Below are 15,470 nucleotides of genomic sequence, written 5' to 3'. Positions count from 1 at the left end.
ATCATATTATTAAAGCAAGAGTGCCCCTGAGCAGATCCATGTTGATTCTCAGAGATAACATTAACCTCATCTGCCCAACGCATGGCCCCTCACTAATTTCTCCAAGACCTTAACAACTACTGATGACACACAAACTGGCCTATAATTAGACATTTCCAGTCTGCTACAGCCCTTATGCAATGGCAATATCTTATCTTCTTTCCATTCCCTAGGTACCTTTCCCGTAGCCAGACTTTCATTGAAAAGCCAGCTTAACGGAGCTATCAGTTCTTTAGCACATTCTCTCGAAACCCATGGTGAAATACCATCCAGTCCCAAAGCTTTACTGACATCCAGAGTACTCAGTATTTGGAACACACTCTCCTCTTGCACCTCTAAATAACAAACCTGCCCTATCCCTCTAGTATTAAAACCTATTTCTCCAGGATGAAATACTCCAATAAAGTGTTTATTTAAAAACTCTGCTATGTCCTCTGCATCAGTCACTCTATTCAAATTTTTATCAATGCATTGTCATTCTTCCACAATCATATTTCCTCCTACTGGCCACATAACTAAAAAATTCCCTAGGATTTTCTTCGGATCTCAATACAAATCTCTTCTCATATCTCATTTTTGTCTTCCTCACCATACTAGTCACTCTCCTGGACTGAGTCTTATATTCCTGGTGCATCTACTCTCCACCCCTCTCCTTATACCTCTTCCATAATCTCTTTTTTCACCTGCAGTCCTTGTTTGATATTATTTTCATCCACTTTACACCGAATTGTTTTCTTCCCTTCTGGAATACAGCTTACTATTGCTGCTAACAAATATTCTTTCACAATTTTCCACGCACTAATGATATCCTGGCCTTCCAATTCCTCCCTCAGTGAAACTTCCCGAAGTTGATGTCTAAGAGTATTATAATCACCTGCCTTATAATTCCACATATATTCCTGTCTCTTTGATACTCCTGCATATCTATTCATCTTCGAAGTCAAACCACATGGTCACTCTCTCCAACTGGTAGGAGAGATGTCATCTCAGTTATTATCAGCTCTTCTGATGATGCTATGACCAAATCCAAAACTCTTGAACCTCTTGTTTCCTCTATTACATGCTGCCTAAGACATCTGTCCCTCAAGAATTCTAGAAATTCTAGAAATTCCCTTTTTACTACATGCAATTTCCGCTTCCCAGCTTATACTGCTGTAGTTTAAATCCCCCATAACAATCATTCTTCTTGCACTTGCGAAACGCAACTGCCTAAACATCTCCTGCTCCCCACCCTCTGTGCTCCTTGGCTTGTACCAACACCCCACCAAATATCCTATATTGCTCATTTCCGCCTCACACCACATGCTTCAATACTATTAATGTCACTGCCTTCCAAAGCCTCTACGTTTACAGGACGTAAGTCATCAGTTATCATAAGCAATACTCCAGCCGCGTTTTCCCTTCCTATCCTGCTGAAAAATGCTGTACCCTTCTACTTCTATTCCTGTTATTATATCACCTTCCGTCAACCCCGTCTCAGAGATCCCAATAATCTTTGTCCCGGCTGACGCTATCAGTGCCATCAATTCATCACCTTTATTCCGGATACTCCTGGCATTAGTATAAAGCATGAAAATGTCCCTGCTTCTATACCTATCATTATATCCTCCAGAACCTTTTGGGCTGAGTGTTACCTGATGTCGTCCCCCTTTCCACACTCACCCATTACGACAAGAGGCCATCCCTTCTACCACCCACCCTGGGAATTCTAGTTTCCCTGCATTGACATGCCAACTCCTTCAGAAAAAAGCAATCCCTCCAGATGCCTACGTCCTTCCTCATTCAAATGCAGGCGGTCTCTCGCATACAGTTCCTTTCTGTCCTCAAATGCCCTCCAAGCATCCACGTATTCCAGTCCTCTCTTCTGACATTCTGGCTATTATGCTATTCATTATCACTGCTCTTCTGCTCAGCTCATCACTATCATACCTGCAATCCACACACAATCTTTCCTTGTTCTAAGAGTTTATTATAAATTATAATTTGGAGTGAATTACTGCAGAATCTTAGCCTAAATATAACAAACATTTATGTTAAATTATTGATTAGGCTAATGCTATTGCTGTATTAAAAGATATTATGAATTTGTTCTCTGGTCATGTTATAAAAAATAGAGGTGTGAGTTTGCTGCAGGATTTTTTCCCACTTGAGGTCATGCCAGTATAATAACAGTTGATCAAATCATTGTCACTTTGGCAAACTGTTTGAAATGTAATGTAGCTTGTTTGTGTGTCTAAACACACACACACACACACACACACACACAAAGTTTGAAATATCATGAAATTAAAATTATTATTCTTAACACAGTAGTAACCTCTCTAATTTATCAAAATGAATTCTGATCACCATGTAACATAAAGGATTGTTATGGGTTGTATTTTCATTCTTTACTACATGACCCCTCAACATCCTATCTATGAAAACTCTAAGATCCCAAGCCTGATCAGTTTTATTTATAGCTGCTCCCCCCCCCAAACCAAGTGATATGCCATTGGTGATCTCCATACCAAAGTGCATAACTTTATTATTATTATGTGACACCTCCAGGGAGTCCAAGGGCTCATCGAGGGACACTGTGCCAACAGCATCGAACGATTGAATTCCTTCCAACAACTAACCGCGCTCAAACTTGCTTAATTTTTTGCGTGAGCCATTAGTAGCAGAGGCTCTACCAATCGACCAACCTTTGCTGGCTTATTATTATTATTACCCTAAGACCCCACGGAGTCAAAAACTCATCTAGGAGGCCCCTTTGTCATACAGACAGGTCATCATACCGTTCCTTAAACATAAATTCTCTGCAGACACCACCACACTTCCAGATAAGGCATTCCAATCATTCACAACTCTTCATACGAAAACCTGTTTCTCATTTCTTTGATCAAATCTATCTATATAGCTTCCAGGGATGATTCCTTGTTCTCCCCTGATCTCCCACCATTTTATCAAAAACCTTCAGCATTGATTCTGTAATAACTCTTTAGCAACTTGTACGTTTCTATCATATCACCCCTCTTCCTCCTATCCACTAGACTCTGTAAATTGCATCTTCTCCACTTTTCCTCATATTCAACATTCCTGAGATCAGAAAGTACCTTATTCAGTCATCTATGGACCCTATCCAACATCTCATCATCCTTTTGAAAACCAGCTGACCAATAGTTCATGTGTGGTCTAATCAGAGCCTTATCCAATGAAACAAGAATTTTTTTTCCTTTAGTGTTACACGGTGATCAGCATTCATTTTACACATCTCGTGGACTCTACAACCGTGTTATAAATATAAATAATTAGTTTAATTTCCCGACGTTTCGCCCTTCATATGAAGGTTATCATCTGGAGTATACACATATATAAACAGAGACAAGCTAAATTACATTTCACATAGTATGGTAAAGAGACAATGATTTGATCAACGGTTATTCTACTGGCCTGACCTCTAGTGAAAATAAAATGAAATAAAATAAATTAACTACATCAAAGCTATATTCTATTTAAGACAACATCAGAGAAACATCTTTTCATACAGATAGTTTTGTTATAGTGAAAATGATGTCCTAAATTAACATGACAATTGTTATATTAGATTTAGGATCCTGGATTACCTATGGTTCTACATAGATTTAACTCTTAGGAAGAAAGGTTAAGTGAGTAGAAAATGTGTCTTCCATATTGCTGGAATTTTTAGACCATCATTATTGTTAAGATTAGGGTGACTGATAAGCATCTCACAGGCCTCCTTAAATTTACGTATTATTAAAATTATATATATATATATATATATATATATATATATATAGCATGTGTTGGTTTCTGGTAAACAGTGAAGGAAAGAAAGGCTGCCAGAAAGAAGACATGTGACAAGTGTATCTAGAAACGGAAGTGTGTTCTGCTTTTCAATCTCGATTGTGAATTGTTTGTGTTGTTTGTTTAGGTGGTTGAGGAAAGCGTCTAGTAGGCATGGAGCCAGATATTGAAAACATCGTCAATGTGTCTAAGCCAGACTTTGGATTTTAAAGGAGAGGCGCTCGTTCCCCAAGAATTTACAGTCTTACCGAAAATTAACCAACAAAACACACCACTCTAGCCATATCATCTCTATCTTGTAAGGCCACAACATGTTTCTACTCCTCATACTTCGTCCCAACTTTGCATCATCTGCAAACAACTGAATATTCCCAAACAAATCTTCCCCAATATCATTAACATACAGGTTAAACAGCAACGGTCCTAAAACAGATCCCTGAGGCACACTACTAGTGGCTATCCTCTTCTGGGATATTGCTTCCCCATACACAACTTGCTGATACATATCCCTGCAAGTTGTACATCCAACAGTCAATCTCCGATCCAATGCATTAGTCTAATATCGAACCCCATCCACTAGTCTGACTATCAACTTATCATGCGGCAATCGTATACCACTGTGTATCCATCATCTTTGTCCAATGAAGCCGTCAACTTATTGTAATAAGTAAATAGATTACTAAAACATGACCTCCCTTTAGCAAATCCATGCTGTCCAAAGACAATACCACTGTGTCAACCCAATTCTGGATTCTGGTTCTCACCAGCCTCTTCAACACTTTAAGCACAACTGACACGTAGATAGGACTAGGATTTAATGTTTGAGTTCTATCACCTCCCTTATGAAGTGGCACAATCTTGCCTTTCTTTCGCTCCTTTGTAACTTGACCCAGTGCAAGACCCATATTAACCAAATATGTCTTTATAACTTTATATTTAAACTTATTGAAATTATATTGATTTTCACTTATTCACAATTCCAGGATAATCAAATTTTTCTTAAAGTGCTGGATGACAGTCCAATCCCTAATTAGTTTCTCACTTTGTATCATCAGATCCTCTATATCAAATCTATACATATGACATCCCATAATATAGAGATATTAACCATCGAGATCAAGTCCTGCACAATCACATCGGTATATAAGCCACCTAATGAAGATTTCGTCTTCAAAGAACCTGCCAACTTTACCACTCAGAAGGTTAAAATAATACTCGGAAACTTTAATTTTCAGAGTTTAACATGGGGCTACAAAATGACTGACAGGAATGGTGCTGAGCTGGAAAATTGGGCTGAGAGAGAAGGACTGAAGCTGATCCACGATCCTAAGTTAAGACCATCATTCAATAGTGGAAGGTGGAGAAGAGGCTATAATCCATATAACATCTTTATAAGTTAATAAGTAGCTGTGCAAGCGACGAAGATAGTAGAAGAGCTGACACCAAGAACTCAGCACAAACCTGTTACTTGTGAAGTCAGAGCCGTTATCAATCCAGAGATAGTACCTTTTAAGCGACGGTTTAATTTAAAAAAAGCAAGATGGGACGGATTTGCGAAGGAATTCGATCAGACAGTAAACACTCTTCAAGCGGATCCAAGTAACTATGAAGAGTTCATGAATACCATCAAAATAGTATTTCGTCAGCACATACCACGAGGGTACAGAACTCAATATATCGTAGGCACAATTGAGGCAGGCGAAAAACTGATGGACAAACTCATGGATGGTAGAAAGAAGAGATGGATGAAGCTACTGCAGGATTTGGATATGAAACAGAACAGCAGACGAGCATGGAAACTGGTGAAGAATTTAAGCAACGATCCAACTAAAACTCCAGTTTACACAACAGAGGTCACGCCAAACCAGATCGCTGTTATTGAATGGTAGGACAGACAAGAAGATACTGAGAACCAATCTTACGCGCATTAAAGAAGCTGAGACTAATTCATTAGCATCTCCGTTGTCCAAAGAAGAACTAAGAAAAGCTATATGTTACCTGAAAGAGAATAGAGCTGCTGGCCTGGATTCGGACAGAACAGATAAAGCGTTTCGGTCGGTAACCAATGGCTGGTGAAATTATTATTATTATTTGACACCTCCAGGGAGTCCAAAGACTCATCGAGGGAGAGTGTGCCAACAGCATCGAACGATTGGTCCCCTTTCAACTACTAACCACGCTCAAACTTACTTAACTGAGTCATTAGTAGCAGAGGCTCTACCAATCGACCAACCTTTGATGAATAGGTGTGTAGAATATCTTCAGTTACCCAAATTATGGAGGAAAGCTCAAGTGGTAGCTTTACTTAAACCAGGAAAGGAACCTACAGAGTCGAAGAATTTTCGCCCTGTTTCTCTCCTCTGTCACTTGTATAAAGCTTTTGAGCGAATGATTCTGGAAAGAATAGCAGCAAACATTGACAAGAAACTTATACCCGAGAAAGTCGGTTTCGGTCCAGGAAAGTCCTGCTGTGGCTAAATTCTGAATCTCACGCAGAAAATCGAAGATGACAACGAGAAGATTGTGACTGGAGCAGCTTTTATTGATCTTTCAGCGGCATATGACACTGTTAATCACAAGAAACTGTTGGTCAAGCTGTACCAAATAACGAAAGATTTTCACCTCATGAATGTAGTTAAAACCATGCTCCAGAATCGACGATTCTATGTAACTTTGGAAAGAAGAGAAGATGGAGAAATCAGAAGAATAGTTTACCCAAGGCAGCGTATTGGCCCTGATGCTCTACAATATTATATTAACGATCAGCCAACCCACCCACAAGTGAGGAGTTTTATCTATGCCGACGACACAGCTATATGCAGTCAAGCAAGTTTTGAAGACATTGACAGAAGCCTTAGAAATACTCTCCTACTATGAAACCAATTGTCTGAAGCCTAACTCAAACAAGACTCAGGTTTGCGCTTTCCATCTACGCAACAAGGAAGCAAAACGGCAGTTAAATATTGTCTGGAGAGTAAAACACCTCGAACACTGCAGCAACCCCAAATATCTTGGAGTTAAGTTGGATCGTACGTGTTTTGCTGCAGGGGAGTACGCTGCCCCAGTGTGGGAGGCATCCGCCCATGCGAAACGTGGATGTGGCTTTAAATGATACCATTAGGATGATAACCGGATGCTTAAGACCAACTCCCGTCAACAAGCTGTATCCATTAGCAGGCATAAGACGTCAAGTGGCTGGTGAGATGGAGGGAAAAAAAAAGCAGGACGGACGAAAGACATCCAATATACGGTCACATCATCACGGCTTTTCGACTCAAATCGAGGCGTAGTTTTATGCAAAGAACTAAACCATTGATCCATAAACATGAGGAGCGACGCCGTGTTCTATGGAGGGAATCGGTTCAACTTCAAGAAGCTCCCATAATTAAGAAAGAGTTAACCAAGGGATATCACCTACCCTACAGCACCTGAAGTACTCTGAACCGTCTTAGAGTGGGAATTTCTGGATGCAGAAGTAACCTGATGAAATTGGGTTATGCAGATAACGACAGCTGTGACTGTGGAGACGTTCAAACTGATGAACATCTTTTATGTTGCCGAGATCTAATCGATGTGTGCTCCACAGATGACATTCTGACAGTCAATGACAAGGTGATACAAGCTGCTGTTTTTTGGATGGAGAGGATATGATTGGTGTTCCGGAATCGGAATGTAAAGTATCAGATCCTCTCATCAAATCCCTCTCAATGTCATTAATATATACATTGAATAATAATAATAATAGACCAAGAACTGATCCCTGAGATATACTATACTAAGTCACCTACTTAATAAGTTTTGCATACTCACAACTATCATACATTACCTTTTGATATCTGTCATTTAGCTATCCTTTTATCCAAAGTAATAGTTTATAATCCAACCTCATATCCTCCAACGTATGCAACAGCCTTCTATGCTATATCCTGTCAAAAGCCACAGCAAAGTCTAAAACATATCATGGTATATCCATTTTCCTTGTCTAACATAAAATGTGAACAAGTTACTCAAACACGACCTCTACCAACCCATTTCTATATGCAAGCATTCACCAGCTTTTCAAATACAAGCACCACCACTCCAAAGGGGAACAACATATTATTAGATACACCAGTCTTTGTACTACTCCTGTGGAATCTTTCCTGTCAGCTGTTCATGGTATGCAGAGCTCGAGTTTTGTAATTTTCATAACTTGATGTCATCCTTGCTCTTGCAGTATTCCTCGCATGTCATCTTTTCTGAGAATCTCACTGTTTATTCATTGAACTTTAAAAAAAATTCCAATACTGCACAATTTAAGTCTATTTTAATGCTTCCCGTTCACAATTCATATCCTCCCCATTCAGCAACTGATACCATGGGACTGAGCCTAGTATTCTTCTCAGTTGATGATAATTTCCTGCTTTGTAATTCAGTATGTAATCTTTTCTGAGCAGGACATTCATATACTTACACTTTCTAAGTAAGTACAGCACGATCTTCTTCTTCGAGTGCCTCCTCCTATCAGAGGTCGGTAATACCTTTGCAAATTTTGAGCGATCCTCGGTCACTCTTAACTGATGCCAGTCAAGATTTTGTTTGTCTTCCTTGTCCTCTTCCATTTATCTTTTATAATCAATTGAAGTATCTTATATTTTTCATTACGAAGTAGGTGACCAAGATATGCAATTTTCCTTCTTTTTATGGTATCTAAAACTTCATGTCATTTCCCAATTTGTTCCAGTACTTCCTGATTGGACGTTTTTGCTGTCCATGGGATTTTTAACATTCGTCTGTATAACCACATCTCAGTCTTTTTAATGATGTTGTCTTCAAGGTCTAAGTTTCTGCACCATACAGTAGCACAGGCCATACATAGCATTTAACCATGTATGCTCTAAATTTAAACTGCAGTTTCGCAGGTGTTGATTTCATCAAAAATTTTTTTTTTCTTGCCATTTCAATTCTAACTTTTATTTCCATTTCTGGATTGCAATCTTCATTTAACCAGCATCCAAGATATTTAAACTTTGCTATACTTTCTATTTGTTTCCCATTTAACACGTTCATTGCTAATCACTCGATCTCACCAAATGGTCGATCACGCGTTATCGCGTGGACGTCGCTAACTAAATAAAAAAATTTAAAAAATTTGGCCACCACACGAAATTCCAATTTTCAGCTTGGCAATGAAAGTGTTAAAGAAAGTGCTCAATTAAGAACTGGTTTCTTGCTTATGACCGTGAATTTAGTTTTGGTGATATTTATTTTTAATCCCATTTTTTCACTCTCTTCATTCACTAGTTCCAGAAGGTTATGAAGATCCTGAATATTGTCAGACAAGAGAGCCGTGTCATCAGCATATCGAATGTTACTGATGATTTCACCTTTTACATTAATCCCTTCCTTTCAAGACTTTTTGAAATATGGCTTCTGAGTATATGTTAAAAAGAAGAGATGACAGCATACATCCTTGCCTTACTCCTTGTTTGATGTTAATGGAGTCTGTAATAATATCAACTTGAAGGTTCCAATAATCCTGATGTCATTAGCATCCAATCTAATTCTTTTTAATAATGCAATCATTTTAGCATGTTCGACTTTGTCAAATGCTTTCTCGAAGTCGATGAAGCAAATGAATACTTCTTTTAGTCAATACATTTTTGGAATAAAATTTGAGAACAGAAAAGAGCCTCTCTTGTTTTCAAACCGTTTCTAAAGCAAAATTTTGGGTATCACTGATCGTGTCTTCACATTTTTGTATATTCTTTTTTGAATTATTTTCAGAAACATTTTGAGAACACGACTCATTACACTGATCATCCTAGGCATTACAAGTTTTTGCATTTCCTTTTTTAGGTAGCATGATGAACGTCGACTGTAACCAGTCTTGAGGGATTATGCCTGCATCGTAGATCTTATTAAATAGCTTTACTAATATATTAATGTTGTCACCTTCTAATAACTTTACTATTTCTGCTGGTATTCTATCTGGGCCTAAGACTACCATTTTTAGCTGAGTTCAGTGCATATTCTACCTCTAATCTTAGAATGCATGGACCTCCCATCTGTTCATAAGTATTTTCTGGATTCTGCCTGTTATCAGTAAAGAGTTCTATATATTTCACCCATTCTTGTACTTTGTCATCCTTTTCAGATATTATTTTTCCCTTTTTGTTTCAAAGGATACCTAGTTGGTTTTTCTTAAATATACCTGAGGTCTCTTTCAGCTTTTTGTGTAGATTAACACGTTCATTGCCAATCACGCGTTATCGCGTGGACGTCGCTAACTAAATAAAAAAATTTGGCCACCACACGAAATTCCAATTTTCAGCTTGGCAATGAAAGTGTTAAAATCGTCATGCTTTTCCTGTAGAATTTCTATTTCTTTATATTTTTCATTCATCATGATTTCTTTTGCTTCTTTGTTCTTGCATTTAATAATTTTCTGAACCTCTATATTTGGTTGGACTATGATTTTTATATGATCTACATTGATCCATGAGAGAAAAAATTTCATCAGTTATCCAATCTTTCTTTTCTTTGCTGCTCTATTAGGACACAAGGTATTGGTATATTTCTATATGAAGACAGATTTTAATTTGCCCCATGATTCGTCAAACCTCATGACGTCATCATTCTTGATAAGTGCTAGCTCTTGATTCAGATCTTGACTCAATTTGTTTCTTATCTCTGGGCTTTTTAATTTTCCTAGATCAAACTTTTTTTGTTGATGTTTCTTAAGTATAGCTTTCAGTCTAAGTTTTAACTCTGCCACCTGTAGATTATGATCAGAAGTAATATCTGCACTAGGATAGGTTTTTGTACTCTTTATGGAACTTCAAAATCGTTGATTAATTAGCAAGTAATCAATTTGGTTTCTGGCTACATACCTGTAAAAATATTCAGAATTTTAAATTCTGCACTGAGTTCTCTTTTATTTCCTCAATGTTTTCCCTCTCATCTTTCTTTAGTCTCCTGAAGTTTTAAAACACACCGATGATAATGATCAAGTGTTTAATATTGAGACTCTAAAGAAAGATGAGAGGAAAAACATTGAGGAACTAAAAGAGAACTTAGTGCAGAATTCAATGAAATCAGCAAATACTAGTGAAGAAATGAATAGAATTGACATTCTTTAAATGTGCATTTGAATTTTTCTTTGGTGTTTTCACAGAGGATATTGTTTCAATGTCTTGCACTAATGCAGTAGAACACTCAGTGCAGATTTGTACTCAATCTCATATTTACATTACGCAATATCAGACTCCACTGAAATATATCGGGCATTTTCAGAAACTACTGCAGGAATAATTGAGAAGTCAAATACTCAGTGGAAGCCCATTCGTCTTAATTGAAAAACTAAATGGAAGCCTGAGGTTTGTCTTAAGACTTGAGACCATCCATAAGGTTACAAAGACTGATTTCCCTCTGCGTAAAATTGAGGAATTATCGATCTCTTTGGAAGGAGCAGGGTATTTTACAAAACTGGATTTAAATTCTGGCTACTTTCAGATTCCTTTGAAGGAAGACAGAAAAGACTTCGCATTTACTACTAGATGGCAGAAATATCAACTATGTAGATTACCACAAGGTACAAGAAATTCTGCCATATCATTCCAGTCTTTAATGAATTCTGTCTTATCAGATATGTTGGGAAATGGAGTCATCTGTTTTCAGGATGATCTAATTTATTCTAGAGAGATAGCCATTGTAAAATCCTATGGAATGTTTTAAAGAGATTAGACGAAGCAAATCTATCTTTAAAGTAATTATAAGATAAATAAGTAATTAAGATAAAGCGTAATTGGTAAATTGATAGATACGATTATTTGTGCACATGGCCTCCATAAAGAGGAATACAAAGATGGCGTCCAGGTCACCATCTTTGTCTAAAAATTTTAATTTAAAGGATTTGATTCAGTGTACCGTTTGCGAAATGTATGCATTGAGGATAGCGATTGGAGTCTGGTTAAACAACGATTGTGGAGTGAATGTGTGCAGAAAGTGTAAGGAATGCGAGGATTTCTAGTGTTAGTGATATCGTTGTTGAAAGTGAGAATGAAGGTAAACATACAGAACGAATGAATGAACGGAATAAAAATGATAAGACTGATGCAACGAGTGAGATTGCATGGTTACGCGGAGCGATACACAGGGCAAATAGGCAGCTGGAGCGGTGGCAAAAATGTTTACCAAGCGTACCGACTAATAAACGGCAAAAGTATGATAGGAAAAATAAGAGTATGATAGTGAGTGTAAACAAAATGCAAGAGCGAGTGTTGTACGGAGATTCTTTAGTAAGAGGTGTGATAGTTGAGTTTAACAAAATCGTACCAACCTGGTGCGAACGTTAAGGATGTAAGCGAGTCAATTAGAATGCAAAAGCAGCAGGTGAAAGAATTGATAATAGTAGCAGGTACAAATGATTTGAAAGGAGACAAAATGGCTATGAGAGAGGATTTGAAGGAATTGCTTGCAGTAGCAAAAGGGAAGAGTTAAGATGGTGAGTCTGTTCCCGTGGTATGACAGTGAAGAGTATAGGAGGGCCATAATTGCTGACTTTATGCGTAGATTATGCGGGAGTGGTGTGGAATTTGTGGAGTGAATTCGATGGGCAAAAGGATTTATATAAGATAAATGGTTTACATTTGAATGGATTTGGTGTACGGAGACTTGAAAAGGTGTTGTGGAATGTAGTCGAAGTGGATGTGCAGAATCAGGGAAACTAGTTATTAAGGGGGAGGGAAGTAGATATGCAGAATTGAGGCAGACAGTCGAGTGTATGAATGTGTGTAATATGCCCGAGCAAGTATGAAAAAAGACAACAAATCAGAATGGGAGTTAGTATAAGGCATCAAAATAGAGATGGGACAAATGGGCTTCTGCAATTCATGTATACTAATGCCATAAGTATTAGGAACAAGAAGGAAGAATTTTTGGCCTTGGTTGGCACTTCCAGGCCACAGGTTATTGGCATTAGTGAAACATGGCTGACAGATGATATAGCTAGTGGGATTGAATGTGAGGGGTATGGTGTATTCAGGGAGGTGTGTTATTGATGACTGATGAGCTACAGCCAAGGAGAATAGAAGTGGAACTGCAGGATAGAGAAAAGAGCACGTGAGGCTATTTGGTGTGAGATTGAAACTAGCAGAACAAAATGTACAGTTGGGTGCTGCTATAGACCAGGTGATGGAATAGATGGTGGAGATAGTATGCATAAGCAAATAGAAGAAATGAGTGGAAGGAATTGGATTTTATGCAGTTATTAAGAGATAACTATCTGCGACAGCATGTAATGGAAAATACTAGGGGTCAGAGAGTGCTTGATCTAGTAATTTAATTGCATCTGAGAATTTGGCAGTAACGAATATGACCACATTGCCACCAATTGGTGAGAGCGATCATAGGGTCTTGACTTGGGAGGTGGCTAAAGGTGTGGAATTTACAATTATGACAGCATACATGTGGAATTATCGGGCTGGTAAGTATAAGCTTAGGAGTTCGATTGGTTCAGTGCCATGGCATGTAAAACTGCAAGGTCTGGATGCTGATAGTGCATGGGAGGCGACTAAGAAGTGTTTGCATGAGGCAATGGCTGACTGTATACCTAGAGTCCAAATAACAAATCAAGTAGGGGTTAAATGAATGAATAACACCATTAAGCTCGAGCTGCAAAAAAAGAAACAACCATGGAGGGAATTTAAGGAGAAAGGTGACCGGCAGGCACATGAATGGAAAAGCGCAGGCCAGAAGGGTAACGAGTGTGGTAAGAAAAGCAAAAACGGATTATGAAAGAACATTAGCCATACAGGCTAAAGAAAATCCCAAACAGTTTTTTTGATATGTCGCAAGTAAAAGAAAAAAAGTATATGGCAGAATGATTTTAAAGAATGCCAATGGTAGGGAGGTAACCAAATCAGTTGATAGTTGAATCACTGAGCGAGCACTTTGCAAGAGTATATCATCCAGGTGTTCATTCATTCCTACAATGTGACATTGTAGGAATGAATGAACCAATAGATTATATGGGAATTGTGGTGAATAGTCTATTACAAAACCTCAATGTCAATACATCTGTGGGATTGGATGGTATACCAGTTGTGGCATACGTTAAGCGGCTAAAGAATTGTCAGTGCCCCTGACTATTTTGTTTAAATTGAGTCTCGGGTCTGGTTAAGGCCCGAGGGGTGGAAAGAGGGGAAAAATAGTTCCACTGCATAAAGGAGGTTCCAAGACTACTGTTGTAAACTACCGACCAATTAGCATATCAGGAATCGTTGTGAAGGTCTTGGAGAAATTAGTCAAGAAAAAAATACAGGACTGGATAGATGAAAATGGAATACTGTATGGGGGACAACATGATTTTGTGAAGGATATATCATGCCTCAGTAACTTGCTCACGTTTTATAACACAGTGCGGCTGAACTGGATAAGGGTAATGGGTTTACAGTGATTCTACTGGACCTTGCTAAGGCCTTTGACAGGATACCACATGGAATTCTAATCAGTAAACTGCAGCATATGGGGATGGATGTAGGGTTCGTGAGATGGATAGGAGGGTGGTTGATGGAGAGATATCAGAGTGGTTTATTCAGGAGTAGAGTCCAAAAGATGGCCTGTTACGAGTGGTGTGCCACAGGGTTCTGTTCTTGGACCACTGATGTTTAATTTGTTCATTAACGATATAGGAAAGGATCTGAAAGGAAGTGTTCACTTGTTTGCTGATAATGCAAAGTTGGGTAGAGCAATAGCGAGTGCACAGGATGTCAAAATTTTGCAAGATGATTTGGATAGTTTGGAGGACTGGGCTAAGGAGAATGGATGTTAATTTAATGTAGCAAAGTGTAAGGTTATGCATTTTGGGGTGAAAAGATTATCAGCAGTACATCACATTGGTGGAACCGTACTCCAGGAGATTGATGAAGCCAGGGATTTGGGAAAACAAACAAGTTGTTGTTCCTCTGTATCGAGCCTTGATAAGACCCTATCTAGACTACTGTGACCAGATATGGGCGCCGGGGTTTCTTCTTGATGGGTAGGTGGAGAGGATCCAGGGACGAGCGACCAAGATGATAGGTCTATGGAATGAACCTTATGAGAACAGGTTGAAGATTTGTGGGTTGCAGAAATTGGTTGATAGGCAGAAAAGGGATGATATGATTGAGACATTCAAATTACTGAAGGGTTTCTATAAGATTAATTCAGAACATATTTTTGAGAATAGGACTGGTGGTGGGAGGACTAGGGGCCATACATGGAAGCTGGGCAAGAACGTGGTTAGCAAGGGTGTTAGAGCTAGGTTTTTTACTTGGAGAGTGGTGAATGAGTGGAATAAGCTGCCTGAGTCTGTTGTGGGTGCCATGACTGTGAATGAGTTCAAGGCGAGGTATGAGAGATACTATGTGAACACCGAATAGTTATTCTTGACATGATGTTAGGGCCTCCCTTGATGAGTCTGTCGACTCCTTGGAGTTGCCCGTAATAAAAATAATAAAAGTGCTCTAAGTGCAAATTTTTCTTAAAAAAAGTTGAGTATTTAGGTCATAAAATCAGTAGCAAAGGAATTATGCCAACTGTCAAATGTAGAAGGCATATTATCAACTAAACCTCCAAAAATAGTTAGGCAAGTTCGTAGA

Source organism: Typopeltis vanoorti, chromosome 24 (genome assembly GCF_054136105.1).
Source record: "Typopeltis vanoorti isolate ZY-2024b chromosome 24, IOZ_Tvanoo_1.0, whole genome shotgun sequence".
NCBI classification, from domain to species: Eukaryota; Metazoa; Arthropoda; class Arachnida; order Uropygi; family Thelyphonidae; genus Typopeltis; species Typopeltis vanoorti.
The sequence above is the reverse complement of the archived record's forward strand: the minus strand, read 5'-3'. Positions refer to the sequence as shown.